Source organism: Nicotiana tabacum, chromosome 14, assembly GCF_000715075.1.
Source record: "Nicotiana tabacum cultivar K326 chromosome 14, ASM71507v2, whole genome shotgun sequence".
Classification (NCBI taxonomy): domain Eukaryota; kingdom Viridiplantae; phylum Streptophyta; class Magnoliopsida; order Solanales; family Solanaceae; genus Nicotiana; species Nicotiana tabacum.
Window position 1 is genome coordinate 15444801 of NC_134093.1, and position 19508 is coordinate 15464308.

At 38.3% G+C, this 19508-nt stretch overlaps 1 long non-coding RNA gene across 1 annotated transcript; it reads left to right on the forward strand.

Moving 5' to 3' along the window:
- The first annotated feature begins 7110 nt into the window (after positions 1-7110).
- Positions 7111-18047, forward strand: LOC107799392 (uncharacterized). Its single transcript, XR_012698539.1, has 2 exons — positions 7111-16741; positions 16881-18047. It is a non-coding gene; the product is annotated as an uncharacterized LOC107799392 (long non-coding RNA).
- The last annotated feature ends 1461 nt before the right edge of the window (positions 18048-19508 follow it).

Below are 19508 nucleotides of genomic sequence, written 5' to 3' on the forward strand. Positions count from 1 at the left end.
TCAATACCACTAATGACTCTACAAATATAAAGATCTAAAAGTGAAATATCATATCAATCTTTTACTCTTTGAAAATAAAATTTATGGTGGATAAAATTATAAGGAAGATTAAATATTCAAAAGAAGAGACGAACTAAGATACATAGAATAAATTATTTTTTATGTTAGAACCAAATAATTAAATTTTTTAATTAATTATTTAGCAAGAGAATGCAATTCAATTATTTTTTAAATTCATCACATGAGTAAAATTCTTATTCAAGTTAAAAAAAGAATCTTAAGGTACATAAATTTATTCCACAAAAAGAACGTTAGAACACAAAGTAAAAATGTTAGTATATTATTAAGAATCAAAATGCTACACAAGTATCTCATGAAGCACAATCAAAGTTAAATCCTAAACAAGAGCAAGCTTTCAAGACTATATTATAAAGAGTCGACTCTGGTATAACGGGATTATTCTTTGTACATGCCTCCGGCGGAATTGAAATAATATTTTTATGTCATGCATTACTTGCAAATATCATATTAAGAGGCATGTCACTATTAGCAATAATAGCAAGTGGTGTACCAACAACGATTTTATTATGAGATCACCCACTTTAGATTTGATATACCTCTTCAAACAACTTAAATAACCATCGCAAATATATCAAAGCAGAGCAATGGTATTAAATTTATAAGGAAAACAAAATTGATAATATGGGATGAAGCACTTATGGAATCGAAATAATTGCCTGGAGTTCTAGAGATATTGATATTAATGAACCGTTTGGTGAAACATTAATGGTTGGGGAGGTGAGGTTCTGTCAAGTACTACCAGTAGTTCTAAAATCGACAAAATCAGAGACTGTAAAAGATAGCTTGCCAAAGTTATACTTCTGGCCTCAAACGAAAAAGATTCAACTGACAAGAAATATAAAGTAAGAACAAATCCAGTATTTAGTGTCTTCTTGCTTTGTGTCGGAAACGAAGAAGAACATCCCATAAAAGATGATTTGGTTCTTCCTGAACACTTGGTTATCAATCCCAATAGTAATAGTAGTGCATTTAATAAGAGAAATATTTCTATCATTAGATTAAAACGCAATTTGTGCAAATCGCATGATAGAATTAAAAAGATATTTTATCTAGCAGAAATGAATATGTTGTAATGACCCGGCCAGTCGTTCCGAGAGTTATAGCCTTGTTTTCCCATTGCTACTTCTTTATGTGTTGTTCAGCGGTGTTGAGTTGTATCGAGTTGGTAGGTTTGGGTCCAGAGTAGTTTTGGAGTGAAATGAATACTTAGTCTCTTAGTTAGAAAGTTAAGTTAGAAAAGTCAACCGAAAGTTGACTTATGAGTAAACAAATTTGAATATGGATTTTTATGATTCGATTAGCTTCGTTGGGTGATTTTAGACTTAGGAGTGTGTCCGGAATATAATTTGGAGGTCCGTGGTAGAATTAGGCTTGAATTGACGAAAGTTGGAAGTTTAGAAGTTCTTAGGCTTGAATCCGAGGTTGATTTGGTGTTTTGGTGTTGTTTTGGGTGTTCCGAAGGTTCGACTAAGTTCGGGTAGTGATATATGACTTATTGGAATTATTGGTTGAGGTCTCGAGGGCCTCGGGTGAGTTTCGGATAGGTTTGGGTTGTGTTACGCTCGTTTTTCTTATGTTTCGACGTCGTTTCTTCATGCATAAATGATATCATATTGAACAAATGAGCTCCGATTTCTTTTTTGATTGAAGCATTAGATCTGTATCGTAATTACGGACCCGTATAAAAAAGAATCGTCGAATTTGGATATCGTATGAGAATTTTATGGTATTTTTCTAAATATTAGGTTGCCAGATTTTTTTTCAGATTAATTACGAAATTACCACTGACGGCGTATTTAAAAATCTTCACTATTTGCAAATATTGAAACCAATATATCTCCTTCATTATAAGGTCAAATTGAGTGATTCAAAAGCCTAACTTGACTAGAAGTTTACAAGGAATCCATTAGAGACATAAAAAGTGAGTTTCAGGATCGTTTGACATGAGAAACGAGGCAGAATAACTGGCAGAAAAATATATAAAATAAATATTTGTTCATTCGATCATATTTTGAGTTGGGGAGCTCGGATTGGGGCGATTTTGGAGGCGATTTTCACCATACAGATTGGGGTAAGTGTTCTCTACTCAGCTTTTGGTTATATTGCATGAATCCATCTTCGTTTTTGAGATTTGATTGATGATTTCAAAGTGAAATTGAGGGAGTTAGGGTTTGAGTTTTGGAGAGTTTAAGTGAGGATTTGAGGGACCAACGGAGTCCGATTTTGATGAATTTTATATGGTTAGACTCGGGAGAGGACGAGGTTTATTATTCTGTCATTTTTGACTGATTTCGAGACGTGGGACCGGGGGCCGGGTTTTGGCCGATTTCGATTTTTTGGCATATTTATGTAGTTTTTATTGTGGAATTCAATTCTTTAGACTATGTTGATAGTAGTATTCTGATTTTTGGTTAGATTCGGAGCTTTTGGATACCGAGTCCAAAGACGAGGGAATCCCGGAGTAGGATTTTACGTTGTTAAGGTAAGTAACAGTTTTAGCTCTGGCTTTGAGGGTATAAACCCAGAGAATTTGATATTGTGTGACTATTTGGAGGTGATACCCATGTTAGGTGACGGGCGTGTGGGTGTATACCTCGAGGGATTGAGACTTGGACCGTCCCGTGAGGCCTCATGGCCATCATCTGTGTTTACATAGTTACTTGTTGTTGAACTTGTCAGCCTTCATGTTAGAGATCATGCTTAGGCTATATTCATGCTCACATTATTTGTACTCAGTCATAGAAATTATTGTACATGTTTACCTCAGTTTCTATTATTTGGTAATATGCTGTGATACTTTATGTGGGTTGTGTTCCCTTATTTGTTGATGATAGTGAGGCTAGTGAGGTACATGATTGAGTGAGGTCGAGGGCCTGGTTGTGAGGATATTAATACCATAGCGCGTGAGTTGTCCGCGTAGCACGTGATTTGACCGTGCGTGTCCAGGTATTGATACCATAGCGTGTGAGTTGTCCGCGTAGCAAGTGAGTTGACCGTGCGAATTCAGGAATTGATATGATGGCACGTGAGTTGTCCGTGCTTAGCGCTTGGGCTTTGGGAGCCCCTCTGAAGTATGTACACACCCCCAGTGAGCGCAGAATGTTGAGCGTTGAGTGCTGAGTGCGAGGGCTAAGTGATTGAGTGACATTGTTGTGAGGTTGCATTTACTTTTGTTGTTGCTGCATTTACCTGTTAATTTTCCTTGTAGTCTTACTGGTTTATGAAATTACCTGTCTACTCCTGTTTGTACTTAATTGTGGAAATAATAATTGGATTATTCTGCTTAGCTTGTCACTACTGCTCAGTTCCTTAGTTATTTCTATTACTGCTGAGTCGGTTGTACTCATACTACATCCTGCACTTTATGTGCAGATCCAGGTGAGTTAGAAGGCGACGATCGTTGAGTTCATGCCGGCTATCTTTGGAGACTGCAAGGCAGCTGTTAGCGTCCGCAGAACCTTGTTACTCATCTTATCATTTCTTCTTTTGGACAGTTAGACAGCTTATATATCTTAGTTCATAGTTTTAGATGCTCATGACTTAGTGACACCCCGATGTTTGGGGCTCGTTTCCGTATTTTCTATAATTATATTTAGAGTTGATTTATTTTATAAAAAATTCAAATGTTGGAAATATTTTATTAAATTCTTATAATCGATTTAGTAGTAATATTTTGGGAAATAAGCTTGCCTTGTAACACGATAGGCGCCATCACGACCATGGTTAGATTTTGGATCGTGACAAGTTGGTATCAGAGCTTAGGTTACTTAGGTCTCACGAGTCATGAGCAGGTTTAGTAGAGTCTTGCGGATCGGTACGGAGACGTCTGTACTTACCTTCGAGAGGCTGTAGAACCCTTAGGAAATTTCACATTCTTGGATTCTTATCGTGCGGTATTGATTCAACTTGAAGTATAACTCTTTGAATTCCTTCCACGTATTAGTATGCGCACATGAGCGCTTAGTATCAGTTTTGCCTCAATGGATTGTGATTCCCTAGATGAGGTGCAAGATATGATTTTTGTGTGTTGATGTTGGGCCAGTCTAGAAGAATCGAGGCCGAGGTTTGACTATAGCTTGAGCACTGAGGTGTTGATTGTATGAGCACGTGCTTGTGGTACTTTTGGGGATATTTAAGAGAGTATTCAATGGCGTATGAGCCTTAGGGCGGTGTGATTTTATGCTTGGGTCTCGTGTGGTGAGTCTGGGTTGAGGATTGTGGTGTTATGGCGGGGCAAAGTATCAATTTGAAGTTAATTCAGAAGGAACTCGGATAGATAGGACATCTTGATAGTAGTTTGGATCGGCATGGTAATGGGTATGATTAGTTCTTTGGATATGTATGAGGTAATGAGTTCTACAGGTGTTTTGTGGCAATGTCCTTGGGTTTTTGGTGTTCTGCGTAGCTTGACTAAGTTAGAAGGATTCAGTCCTGACAGATTAATTTAGTGCCATTGGGGTTCGGAGAGAGTTCTTGATGGTTTTGAGAACAGCTCTTAGCACGTTCGATGACGAATATTTATTTAAGAGGGGGAAGATGTAATGACCCGGCCAGTCGTTTCGAGAGTTATAGCCTTGTTTTCCCATTCCTGCTTCTTTATGTGTTGTTCAGCGGTGTTGAGTTGTATCGAGTTGGTAGGTTTGGATCCGGAGTAGTTTTGGAGTGAAATGAATACTTAGTCTCTTAGTTAGAAAGTTAAGTTAGAAAAGTCAACCGCAAGTTGACTTTTGAGTAAACGAATTCGGATGTGAATTTTTATGATTCGATTAGCTTCGTTGGGTGATTTTAGACTTAGGAGTGTGTCCGAAATATAATTTGGAGGTCCGTGATAGAATTAGGCTTGAATTGGCGAAAGTTGAAAGTTTAGAAGTTCTTAGGCTTGAATCCGAGATTGGTTTAGTGTTTTGGTGTTATTTTGAGTGTTCCGAAGGTTCGACTAAGTTCGGGTAGTAATATATGATTTATTGGAATTATTGGTTGAGGTCTCGAGGGCCTCGGGTGAGTTTCGGATAGGTTTGGGTTGTGTTGCGCTCGTTTTTCTTATGTTTCGACGCCTTTTCTTCATGCATAAATGATATCATTTTGAACAAATGAGCTCCGATTTCTTTTTTGATTGAAGCATTAGATCTGTATCGTAATTACGGACCTGTAACAAAAAAGATCGTCGAATTTGGACATCGTATGAGGATTTTATGGTATTTTTCTAAGAATTAGGTTGCTAGATGTTTTTCAGATTAATTTCGCAATTGCCACTGACGGCGTATTTAAAAATCTGCACTATTTACAAATATTGAAACCAACATATCTCCTTCGTTATAAGGTCAAATTGAGTGATTCAAAAGCCTAACTTGACTAGAATTTCACAAGGAATCCATTGGAGGCATAAAAAGTGAGTTTCGGGATTGTTTGACATGAGAAACGAGGTATAATAGCTGGCAGAAAAATATATAAAACAAGGGTTTGTTCATTCGGTTTATATAGAATTTACGAACAGAAATATATACCACAAAACCTTAAAAAAGAATTCTTCCATAAGTCTGAAATTAAGCTGCTTAAGTTTTCAAGATTTATTAAATTAAAATAAAAGAAATGTTTCCTTTGTTTTCCTTCTTAAAACTGAAAACGTTGAAATTCCTAAAAGTTAATTCTCATTTTCCTTGGCGAGTTGCTATCTTCTCTGATTTTACTTTTGCGTTTAATAGAAATTCTCCTGAAGCATTGGACCTTTCCTTAATGCCCTTGGTTGTCAATTGGACTATTTGAAATGTTAGCACAAGTGATAAGGCCCAAATCCAACCTAAACTTCTAAAAATGGGATCTTTACGCAAATAATCAGCTAGATTAACTGTTTACTTTTCTAGCCGGTATACATAGATTTAATACGGATTACACAGAGTTATACACATATTATATGGTTTATACATATATTATGTATTCGTTGGTTATTTTTGTTTAAGAGGTTTGGTAGACGGCTATTTAGGTTAATTCTCCTAAAAAAGGTTAGGCTAAATGGACTTCTTTAGGATTACCGTTTAAACTTTAATCATGTTAAAAAAAAAATTTAGGAAAAATAGCCTTCGATCATAATTTTGAAAAGCAGCCCTCACAATTACCGGAATTTTGAAGCACCAGGAATTCAGCCATAATGCTGAAAAATTCTGGTGATCCATCAAGATTTGTTGCAAAATCCTGACAATCACCAGATTTTTTCTGCATTGTGGCTGAAAATTTTGGTTATCCTCAAATTTTGCCACGAGTTTTGACAATCACCGTAACTTACTAAAATACTGACGCGCTTCAAAAACCGGCGTCGAGCTATTTTTCCAAAATTTCTATTATCAGGGTCCCCCTAAACTTGTCAAACCCATGGGTCGATATATTTTAAATGACCTTCTCTAATTTTGCAGTCCAAATTTTCTATAAAACACTGTTTAGAGTGTAAGCACGTAAATTTTGACACGCGCAATTTTTAAAGTTAGTTTAGTATTCCTAGTATTTTTACGTATCTATTTGAGTTACCTTTAATTTTCTAGAATTTGAGTCCATTTTATTTTTAATTAAAACTTTTGAAAAAACACCAAAAATAATTTGTTTTATAATGTTTTCATCTTATATTTTATTTTAGGGTCATTAGTATTTTATAGTGATATTAATTTTTTTCTATGATTTTAACTTATTTTTTCTCTATTTTTATTTGAAAATACCAAAAATAGTTTTATATTATAAAATAGTTAATTTAAATTAATTAAAATTGATTTTTACATTTTTATAGTATCTTTTATGTAGGAAGAATTAAGGTCTTGAGCAAGAATTTTAGATTTGACAAAAAAACAAACTTAGAACAAATTTCAAAAGAAATTTCAGCCCAATACACGCCAAATTTGGCCCAATTCGGGCAAGAGGAGGCCCAAAATCGGCAGTCTATTACCATATCCACTTAACCCTGCCGACCCGCCCCATCTTTGAACTTAAATCCCAGCCGTTCACCCTTTCTCATCCAACAGCCCGCATTTAATCCCAAAAGCCTAATAACCTCCAAACCCTAAATCCAAAAAAATAAAAAAACCAAAGCAGCCGCAGCCCACCCTACCACGCCTCTGCCGCCGCCAGCCACCTTAAATCGCCGGAAATTATAAACAATCCAGCATTCCACGTAAGCCCTGGTCCCCACGTGATTCCCCTCGTCTTTTTCTTCCACGTAGCCACATATAACGAACTCCGTACGGATCGAATCTTCCAGAAATAGAGACGCATTTTCTTTGATTGTTGAGGATCAATTTCGGATAAATGGGGCCCGTGGATTGATTGTAAATCAATCCTCGCCTTCCATCTGTCCCGTATTAGTTCCAGAGAGTGTTGGTTTCCAGATTTTCGGATTCTTTTGGGGGTAATTTTCGAAATTTCGGGTTTCTTAAGGCAAAAGAGAAGTTTCGAGAGAGGGATATAAAGAGGTCGTTTTTCAGATTTTGGGGAGGAGAAAAATTCGGACGGATAGAAAAAATCTAGGGTTTTGATTTTGATTTTCGATCTTTTCACTGATTTTCCTAGTAATTTAATATTTATATATATAAAAGCAAGTTTCTTCCATTTTCCTTTTAACTTCAGTAACCGGAAAACACAAAAAAATTTAGTTCTTTTTCTTTCAATTTTTGGATATTAAATATGGAGTTTAGTTGGAGTTTGGAGCCATTTTGAGTCGTGTGAGAATTGCTCGTGGAGGTTTCAAGGTCCCAATTCCAGTTTCGAATTAGTTTTGTTGCAGCCTCGTTTGCTTCCTGTCGGACGTTCGAATTTCGACGCCGGACTTGCTTGTACTTGCAACCAAACAACGTTAATCAAATGATTTCTGCATATGCAGGTCCAACTTCTCCTCTCTTACTTTTATCTAATGGTGTGGTTGAAATATGATAAGAGTTGTAGGGAATTCATCTCTAAAGTGATAGGTCTTTGATCAAATTTCAGTAGAAGTTGAACTTGGAATTAGCATTTAGTCTCGATTTGCGTTGGAAAATGATATTTGATATGTCGTTCTTGTTGTTTGAATCCTGTTCTCACTGTTTTGATATGCTTGAGTATGTTCAGTCAGTAAGAGTTGATTCGAATGGTCGTTTTCTATGCTTTGAATTCTTTTAGCCGTTGTTATAGTGTTAAAGTATCTCTTGGGTCAAGAAATATTTCATCGATTTGAAACGGACGATCTGTTCGGCTTTGTGATTGTTAAATGAGCATGAATCCGTGATGCATATTCTCATGGTGTTTCAAGCACTAAAGTTGAAACTTTGACTTTATCGATATACATTGATAAACTTATAATTGCAAACATAAGTACTAAAATTGTGACATTTTTTTTAAAATTTAAAGTTTTTTACTCTCTCTCTCTCTCTCTCTCTCTCTCTATATATATATATATATATATATATATATATATATATATATATATATATATATATATATATATATATCAAAAATAATAATTACACGGAGGAGGACATAGGCCTTGGCCTCCAAGATAGTGTGATAGGTGATAACATTCATCCTATGATGCACAGTTGATCAAAAGTATTTTGCTTGTATGGGAAGAAAGTTGTGTACGCAGACCTTACCCTACCTTGTGAGGATAAAGAGGTTATTTCCAATAGACCCTCGACTCAGGAAAGTATAAGCACCACAATAATAAAAATATAGACAAGGGACAGTACTAAAAGCCATATAAAAGCAGAATAAAAACAACAAGACAGTAAGGTGATCAACAATGAAAGAAAACAACAGTTAGTCATAAATGCGTCAATACTACATTTATGACTACTCTAGACTACCTACTCTACTACCCTAATTCTCGACCTCCATACCTTCCTATCAAGGGCCATGTCCTCGGTCAGCTAAAGTTGCGTCATGTCTTGCCTAATCACCTCTCCACACCTCTTCTTAGGCCTACCTCGATCTCTTCGTAGGCCCTCCAATGTCAACCTTTCACACCTCCTCACCGGGGCGTCTGTGCTCATCCTCCTCACATGACCAGACCACCTAAGCTGCGCTTCCCGCATCTTATCCTCAATAGGGGCCACACCCACCTTATCTCGAATAACCTCATTTCTAATTCTATCTAACCCGGTGTGCCCGCACATCCATCTCAACATCCTCATCTCTGCTACCTTCATCTTCTGGACATGAGCGATCTTGACTGGCCAACACTCTGCCCCATACAACATCGTTGGTCTGACCACCACTCTGTAGAACTTACCCTTAAGTTTCGGTGGCACCTTCTTGTCACACAAAACACCGGAAGCGAGTCTCCATTTCATCCATCCCGCCCCAATACGATGTGTGACATCTTCATCAATCTCCCATCCCCCTGAATAATAGACCCAAGTTACTTAAAACTCCCTCTCCTAGGGATGACGTGCGAGTCCAGCCTCACCTCCCCTTCTCCTCCTTGAGTCTCGCCACTGAAATTACACTCCAAGTATTCTGTCTTGGACCTGCTCAACTTGAAACCTTTAGATTCCAGGGTCTGCCTTCATACCTCTAACTGCGCATTCACATCGTCTCGCGTCTCGTCGATCAATACAATATCATCTGCAAATAACATACATCACAACACCTACCCTTGGATGTGGCGCGTCAGTACGTCCATCACCAGAGCAAAGAAAAAAGGGCTTAGTGCCGACCCCTGTTGCAACCCCATCATAACCGAAAAATAGTCTGAGTCCCCACCCACCGTCCTCACTCGGGTCTTTACTCCATCATACATGTCCTTAATCAATCTAATGTAGGCAACATGTACACCTCTAGCCTCCAAACATCGCCACAAAACCTCCCTCAGAACTTTATCGTACGCCTTTTCTAAGTCGATGAACACTATATGCAAGTCCTTCTTTCTCTCCCTATACTGCTCCATCAATCTCCTAACAAGGTGGATGGCTTCTGTAGTCGAACGCCCCGGCATAAACCCATACCGGTTCTTGGAAATAGACACAATCCTTCTCACCCTTAGCTCTACCACTCTCTCCCAGACTTTCATAGTATGGCTAAGCAGCTTGATACCCCGATAGTTATTGGAATTTTAGATATCACCCTTGTTCTTGTATACAGGAACCATCGTGCTCCACCTCCACTCTTCGGGCATCTTCTTCGTTCTAAAAATGACATTAAATAACCTAGTGAGCCACTCCAAGCATGCCTTGCCCGCACTCTTCCAAAACTCCACTGGGATTTCATCCGGCCCGGTCGCTTTGCCTATGCTCATCTTACACATAGCCCCCTCAACTTGCCATCTCCGAAGGATTAGCCCCTCATCCAACAAAACTCTACCTTATTCGTCCTTGATGCACTTTACTTGGTCCAAGTCACGCGTCTTCCTTTCTCGCGCCTTGGCTAACCTGAACAACCTCTTATCCCCACCTCGACCCTCGAGTTCCTCATACAAACGACTAAAAGTTGCAGTCTTGGCCGCCGTAACTGCTAGCTTTGCCTTTTTCTTAGCCAACTTATAATGCTCCCTATTCGCTCTCTTCTCCTCATCATCTACACTTTCCACTAGTTTCAGATATGCTGCTTTCTTAGTTTTCATTTTTCCTTGCACCTCTCTGTTCCACCACCAGTCTCCCTTGTGACCACCAGAGTAACCCCTTGAGACCCCTAATACCTTTCTCGCAGCTTCCCAAATGCACTGCGCAGTCGTGGTCCACATAGCGCTTGCGTCCCCACTACTCCTCCAAGCCCCCATAGTCACCTGTTTGACCCCCAACTCTTGCGCTTTAGCTTCCGTCAAGGCTCCCCACTTGATACTATGTTGGCTATGCATTGCCCTCTTCCTCATCTTCCTCGTGATCTCAAGGTCCATGACCAGGAGCCTATGGAGGGTCGAGAGGTTCTCACTCGGGGTGACCTTGCAATCCGTGCAAAGACCTCTATAGGACTTCCTGCAGAGTAAATAATCAATCCGAGTCTCGGCCGTTGAACTCCCGGAAGATGACCAAGTGCTCCCTCTTCTTCGGGAAACTCGAGTTTGCTATCACCAAATCAAATGCTCTAGCAAAGTCCAGCAAAGACGTTCCTCCTCCGTTTCTATCTCCAAAACCAAAGCCACCATGAACATCATCATAACCCCCAGACGACGCTCCAATGTGACCGTTGAAATCTCCTTCTATGAAAAGCTTCTCAGTATGTGGGATACCACGCACCGTCTCATCCAAATCCTCCCAGAAACACCTCTTGACTTCCTCATCCAAGCCTGCTTGGGGTGCGTACGCTCTGATTATGTTCAAAGTAAAACCTCCAACAACTAGCTTAATAGTCATCATCATGTCATTCACCCTCCTAACCTCCACCACTAGTTCACGGAGGTCCATATCAATCAAGATACCTACCCCGTTCCTGGCCCCCACCTTCCCAGAATACCAAAGTTCGAAACTGCTCATATCCCGGGCCTTATCTACTACCCACCTAGTCTCCTGTACACAAGCTATATTAATTTTCCTTTTCTCGAGAATCTTTGCTAACTTTACAGATTTTTCAGTCAAAGTTCCTATGTTCTAAGACCCCACTCTCATCCTAGTAGCTCCCTTAGCCCTCTTACCCCTCTTACCCCCGTACCCCCTCCCCCACGCTGACACCTCCGAGGACAAGACCTTACCCTACCATCGTTCACCAAAACCACTATAATCTATGAGTCACTATGCAAGCACTATCCCGAAAACAAGCGACAAAAATAAAATGAATTATCGAAATATAATCTACCACTAAAGGTCGCAAAACAGGTGAAGAAATAAAATAAAATAACTAACGGAAACTATAATCTACAATTAAATGTCAGAAAAACTGGTGAAGAAATACAGTACAAGAGCTAACGGGGGCTATAATCTACAACTAAAGATCACAAAGAAAATGTGCAAAACTATAATGCAAAGCTATCACTAATGCAATTAATTTAGCAATGCTAGGGCCAATACTAACTAAAGATTCAAGAACAAAATAGGCAGGCAATGAGCTACAATTACGCTAAAATACAAACTATTAAAATATCAAGACAAGAGAGAAACAATAAAAACTGGATTGCAGTCCTTGAAGTTAACGAAAATCTGGCCGTGATGGATTGCGACGAGCTGGAGGAACGGTGTCGTCATTTGAAACTGGCGGACCGAGAATCAGCCGAATTTTTTTGGATCTGTATTTGGTTTCGATTTGTTTAACCACTCAACCCAAATGTTCCGTATATACTCTCTGAAAATCTTCTGAACGCCTCATCAGAAAGCTCATCGGAAAATCGATAAATCTCCAGAAGAAAGAACGAACTTTGCCGGAAAATCAATACTGTAATTCCAAGAACAAAAGTATTTAGCTTGGGTAAGAAAAAGGTTGTGCATCCTAGGGTAGTTTGTAGAAACACACATGGATGTTACGTACAAAAAGGTGAGAGGAAGAAGCTTATTGCTAGGTGCTGCCATTGATAACAAACTTGTTTTTCTTTTGTCTGAATCTGAAGTTAGGGATCCCGTCAACTTCTAGCTTCATCGGGTAATGATACAACCTTAGTGAAGATAGAAACAATTTTGGATTCTTCACCCAGGTTAGCAAGCTTGTGAGCAGAGTTGTTACCTTCTCTCAAGGTGTGACAAAAGACAAAGTTAGCATCCTTGGTCATGGTTTGAATTTTCCCAATAATATCATTGAATCTCCAGGGAGGTGTCCTGTGTCTTTTGATCAAGTTAAGAATAATCATCGAGTCAGATTCGACTATAACATTTGTAAGGTCCTTTGTAATACACATTCTGATTCCTTGCATCATAGCTTTAGCTTCCACAATATTGCAATTTTATTTATGACATTTTTTAAAAAATTTATAGTTCCATCATTATGATGGAGGAGTTAAGGCATGACTCCAGCCTGTATATATATATATATATATATATATATATATATATCAAAAACCATAATTACATGGAGGAGGACATAGACCTTAGCTCCAAAAATAGTGTGATAGGTGACTGCACTCAACTTATGATACACGAGTGAACAAAAGTATTTATCTTGGGTAAGAAGAAGGTTGTGCATACTAGGGTAGTTTGTAGCAACACACATGGATGCTATGTACAAAAAGGTGAGAGGAAGAAGCTTATTTCTAGGTGCTGCCATTGGTAACAAACTTGTTTTTCTTTTGTCTGAATCTGAAGTTAGGGATCTCGTCAACTTCTAACTTCAGTGAAGCTCTAACATTCAAGGGTAATGATACAACCTCATTGAAAATAGAAACAATTTTGGATTCTTCACAGGTTAGCAAGCTTGTGAGCAGAGTTGTTGCCTTGAGAATCTCTCAAGGTGTGACAAAAGACAAAGTTAGCATCCTTGGTCATGGTTTGAATTTTCTCAATAATATCATTGAATCTCCATGGAGGTGTCCTGTGCCTTTTGCTCAAGTTAAGAATAATCATCGAGTCAGATTCGACTATAACATTTGTAAGGCCCTTTGTAATACATATTCTGATTCCTTGTATCATAGTTTTATCTTCCGCAATATTGCAACTTCAATCTCCATAGAATTCTACAAAAGCACCAATTACCACACCATTGTGATCTCTGAAAAGACGAAACTGGATTACCTTTGCTACAACCATCAACATTGAGTTTAACCCAACCTGTTGGAGGTTTTTGCCAATAAACGATCTGACAGTGAATAGCTGGGGAAACCTTCTCAATTCTACTGTAGGTATCATGCCACAGGTTAGGAAGATGCACATCTGGGAACCTCGTATGGATAAGCATAGTTATCGTCTTGATCACTTGCTGAATCATGAATCGATGGGACATGTTCTTTTTATCAAACCTAGCAGAACATATGTTCTTCCAAATTTGCCAGCATATAATTGAAGGTAGGCATTGCAGAAATGTCTTATGGACTTCATTTTTGGGCTTAGTCAACCACCACCTCATACCTCTATGTCTTACCTGGCCTTGGACCGATCTGATACCACAAGAGTTACAGAAGAAGGACCATACTAGATTGGTAATATGACTATCACTGAGCAGATGGTCAGTGGATTCCTCATAATGGTCAGTGAAGCAACAGTTACATATGGAGGCAATATTCACTCCAAATATTTTAACAGCAATGTCAGTTGCCACCTTATCCAATAGGACTCTCAACACAAAAAAAAGGAGACTTTAAAAGGAAGCTTTTCATGCCAAATAGTCATACTTGTAAGAGTAGTTCCTTTCTTAGTTCTCAGAGTACGCCAGGCAGATTTACAAGTAAATTCCCCTGAAGGATCCGAAGTCCATATGGGTCTGTTGTTTCAATCGGTATTGAAGGGGAGGACATTGACTTTACTGCTTAGCCTTAAGTAGAAGTTGTGACTTTGAATTTATGGTATATCCACAAACTTATCGAGGTAACCAGACTTAACGCATTGTTTGGAAACTAGAAAAGAGAAACGAATGAATGTTTTAACCCAAAATGATAACATTTAAATAGCGTTATGAACTTAAAAAAGAAAAAGAAAAAACAAGGGGCAAAACAAACCTAACGTGTCCGATTTCATATCTCTACTGTCAGGGGCGGATCTAGCCTTAAGCTTATGGATTCCCAACTTAGTAGCTTTTACCCAAATTCTATATTTATATTAAAAAAATTACTATATTTCTATAAATATTTGACTGTTAACCCAGTTATTATTGTATAGATAACTCGAGATTCCTGTAGGAGCCCATAAACTTCAAATTTACTAACCGTGCATATTGTATTCATGATTTTGTTTGACCAAACGTTTTTGTTTAAAATTCTACGTATAGCATTGTAAAGTAGCCCAATTTCACTATTAGGTTAAGAACATCCCTAATATTTAAGAGAAAATTATCCTCTATAACCCTTCAAAATTTTAATAGCCTCTGTTTTCCTCCATGGACCCGAAATGTCCCTCCGGCCCAAACATATTATGTCAATAGCCTATATATAATCCATAATACACTGACCTACCCACACTTTTTAACTCACGTTTTTTTCCTATTGCACTTGGTTCTCTCGAAACACCGGTTTCTTCTCAAACACAGCTTCTCCATTTTTACTCTTACTCTCAATGTAAGTCAAAATTTCAGTAGGTTTTCGGATGTTTGTTCATAGTCGAGTCTATAATGGAGGAAAGAAGTCTTTGAAGAAAAATATAAAGTTGAGGGCATCTCCAAATTCTATGAAATTAGCTGGTAAATTAGTGAAATATAATCCTAGTTTAAGTAGGAATGATGATGACGATTTTGAAGATTTACCAGAATTTGGGTGCGATTTGGGGCATGCAACCCCTAAATCTGTTGAAGGAATGCAAAGTACCCATGTTGATAGAAGGACTCATTCACATAGCGGGACTCCCAGCGATAGAGTAACAACGAGATCACAAACTGCTCAACGTGTAGTTGTTGAAAAAGGAACAAGTTCAAAAAGAAAGATTAAAATGGTGGGAAAGGATGTTGTGAAGGATAAGGATAAAGGTTCTAAAAGGAAGGCTAAAAGGGATGGGGATGATATTCTATCAAAAAAGAGAAAAGTTCACGTTGATCAAAAATGTTCTAGCTCATCTGATTTGAAGGTATTTTCTAATAATATAACTCTGACTTGTGTGCATTTAGTTTATTTTAGTATGTAGAACATTTATCCAATATAGCAGGTATATTCCAGATTTGTATATAAAATGTATCATTCTTTTTTCATATTGTATATAATTTGTATCAAGTCAATAAGTAATGTGCAATTTGTATATAAAGTGTATCATCTATCCGCATAGTGTATAAGTAATGTTTAAAGTGCATATTTGTGGTTGTTATGAAGCTTATATATATTTAAATTTTTGTGGTCTACAGTTTTGGGATTACTATGTTCCTTTGAGTGATCATTATAGTACTCGTATCAGTGTGCATACAAACTGCATTATAGTGAAACATTTGAAAGATACTTTGGATGATCAGCAGATTGAGATGTTTAGAAGAACAGGTTTTGGTTATTTTGTGGACTTGCTCGAATTTTTTATACAGAACCAACTTATCCATTCACTATTGCTTAGGAAAGTAGTGTCACCTAAATATGATGAGTTATGGATTAAAATGAATAGCATCAAGTTGCGCTTTGGACTTGAAGAGTTTTGTATTATCACATGTTTAAAGTGTAATGGTGATCCTAATAAGGATTATGAATATGTCAAATCAAGTCGGTTGATGGAATTGTACTTTCCAAGCATGTCAAAAGTGTTTAAGAAATTATTAACTGACTGTTTCTTAAAAAAGATGTGAAAATCTGATGAGGACGCATTAAAGATTACAATATTTTATTTCATTCACAATTTCCCATTTTCTATTACGAATGATGATTTTATAACAAAGAATGATTTTCTATTGGTTGAATCTGGTGATTTTGAGACTTTCCCTTGGGGGAAAGTGGTTTTTCAATGCTACGTTGGAGTTAATGAAAGATAAGGTTCGTAGTAGGAGAGAGATGTACCGATATGGTGGTTTGCCTTTGGCATTCCAGTGTTGGTTTTATGAATGCTGCCCCTATACTCGCAAAAAACTCACTTACCGGATTGGAGATCTTGTGCCACGCATACTAAACTGGACTGTAAAGAAGAAGGTGACCTTCAAGAGGTTGAGAAAAGAATTTTTTCTTTTAAGTCGGGAGCAGGTAAAAAAATATTTTTGTTTAGTTTACAATATTTTATTGCAATACCCCGATGATTTTGGGCCATTGGTCCAGAAAATTTAACATGACTGTTGTGCCATTGGATGACTTCAATGTTCTGTTGGGAATTGATTTTCTAAAGAAGAACAAAGTCGCTCCAATTCCTCATTTGGATAGACTTATGTTCATGGGGGAGTCAAACCCCGGCTTTGTGAAAGGTATTCGGCCCTACGGGGATGAAAGAAAGAACGCTGGGATTGCGGCTTTGATTTCTGCCATTGCATTTGAGAAAGGCTTGAAGAGGGGCGAAGAGACTTACCTTGCTGCACTCGTTGAAGTCATGCCAGATGTGCAGATTGAGGTCCCGGATTGTGTTGCAAATTTGCTGAAGGAATTCAAAGATATGATGTCTCCAGAATTGCCAAGGGAGTTACCGGGAGAACCGAGCCTCAGGTTCTAATATGCGACCGAAGATTCAAATGGCAAGGCCATGATTACGAACTTGGAACTATTGGATGAAAGACGTGAGGAAGCTTTAGTCCGGTTGGCCGTCCAGAAACAACGGATAGAGAGATACTACAACCGAAGAGCCAACCTCCGACATTTCAATATCGGGGACTTGGTGTTGACAAGAGTAACATTACACACCCGGAACCTGAACGAGGGAAAGCTGGGGCCGAATTGGAAAGGACCGTATCGAGTCATCAGAATTACCGGTAAAGGCTCATACAAACACGAAGCGGGAAACGGTGTGCAACTACCGAATAACTAGAATGTGACGCACTTAAAGCGGTACTACTACTAAGGTATGATCTTAAATACTCTTTAATCATGTTATGAATTAGACTAACACTTTCAGGCAACTGACAAGGATGGATGTGGCTATTATGTATGAAAGCACGTGTTGCACTCTTTTCCCTTAAACTAGTTTTGTCCCAAAATGGATTTTTCGGTAAGGTTTTTAATGAGGCAATAGTAAAACATGCTTACTTATATTAGAAGGAAGGTCTCAAACCGGAGTCAATAGGCGTTCATTTCGCATCAATAGTATCCGAGCCCTCTCAAGCTCGACCTCGAATACTATGGGCCATTACTCTCGGATTACGATTTTCAGCAAGGGAAAATTTAGCAAGGAAAAATAAAAACCTTGTATGGTAAAAGCTAAGGCTCGGTGGTTAGGATTCATTGTAAGGGCCAAACGGTCGTGTGAACCGTGCCCACATAGTCCACTTTAGCCATGACACAAGCTTTTACGCGTTTTCGATCATGTACTTTACACCCAAAAATGAAAGAAAGTTCCGCCTTACTATTACACATTTTCTTTCCTCTTAAATTCTGGATCCTAAGAGCCCACGGGCTACCCCTATTCGAGGACTATCGAGCCCAAGGGCTACCCCCACTCGGGGACTGTCGTCCGAAAAAAGTTCGAACAACTCGGGTTACTAAATCTCGGAGGCACCTAACCTATTAGGTGGTGCCTAAATACAAAAGGCTACGGCCGCCCTAAAAATGGCTCGGAGACATCCGAAGCTTGTAATCAGAAAGTAAGGCCTTTATAAAAATTCGAAACTTGCTAAAAGGTTATCCTCGGCAAAATCATCGTCTAAAATCACTTACGCATCTTAAAATAACTTCCGGTCACACCAAATCTTCAAAGCCTCGAGCAAACAAAGTTATATCGAAGTTAGGCTCCGTTCGGACTCTGAAAAACGAACGTCCTATAACTACATTTGATTCTATGCTAAGGCATTAGAAACATTGCAAGAATAGAAATTATAAAAAGATGCTGAAAAAGTAAAGACTCGAAATTGCTAGACAGGGAAATATATATATATATATATATATATATATATATATATACTGGAATATACTTACAAAGGACCAATAAACACGGCCGCAAAATAAACGAAAAATGTACATAAGACAAAAACTAAAAAAGTACTAAGGCATATACGCATAGTCTTCACCAGGGCTCGACTCGTCACCAGAGCCATCGGAGCCTTCGAATCCCTCCAAGCCCTTAGAACCCTCAGAGCCTTCGGCACCTTCCTGCTCGTAAAGCCTCTTAGCCTCGGCCTCGGATTTCTTGGCTTCTTCAATCTCAGTCGACAAGTCAAAACCTCGGGCATGGACTTCCTCAATTGTCTCTCTTCGGTATAGCCGCTTCATGTATTCGTCCTTTGCCTTCAGGCGAACATAAATTATACATTTCTAATACATATTTTATACCTTTAATATACATAATACATAATATCAATTAAGTGTATGATGTGTAGTTTCTACAAGTAATATATTGGTTGTCTTTTTTACTTTAAAATTTCATGATTGCTAAGTTTTGTTTTATTTGTAATTGGTGTTTGTGTCACGACCCAAATCTCCCTCCGTAGGATGTCGTGATGGCACCTAATCTTAGGGACTAGGTAAGTCTAATATTTACCGAAATCATAACAATATTAAATAACGAATGACAAATACAAAGTATAAATCTCTATACAATACTTAAAATAAATCCCAAAATCCAGTAGTACAAGTCATGAGCTCTACTGAGTTACTAGAAGCCTACAAATATAACTGTTTGAAGTAGAGATAAAACAGTGCAAGCCGAAACCTGTGAACGCAGCAACAGGTTTACCTTGAATCTCCACAACAAGATCCGTACAGCTAGCTAGCGATCAACTGACTCCAAATTACCTGGCTCTGCACAAAAATGTGCAGAAGTGTAGTATGGGTACACCACAGTCGGTACCCAATAAATATCAAGACTAACCTT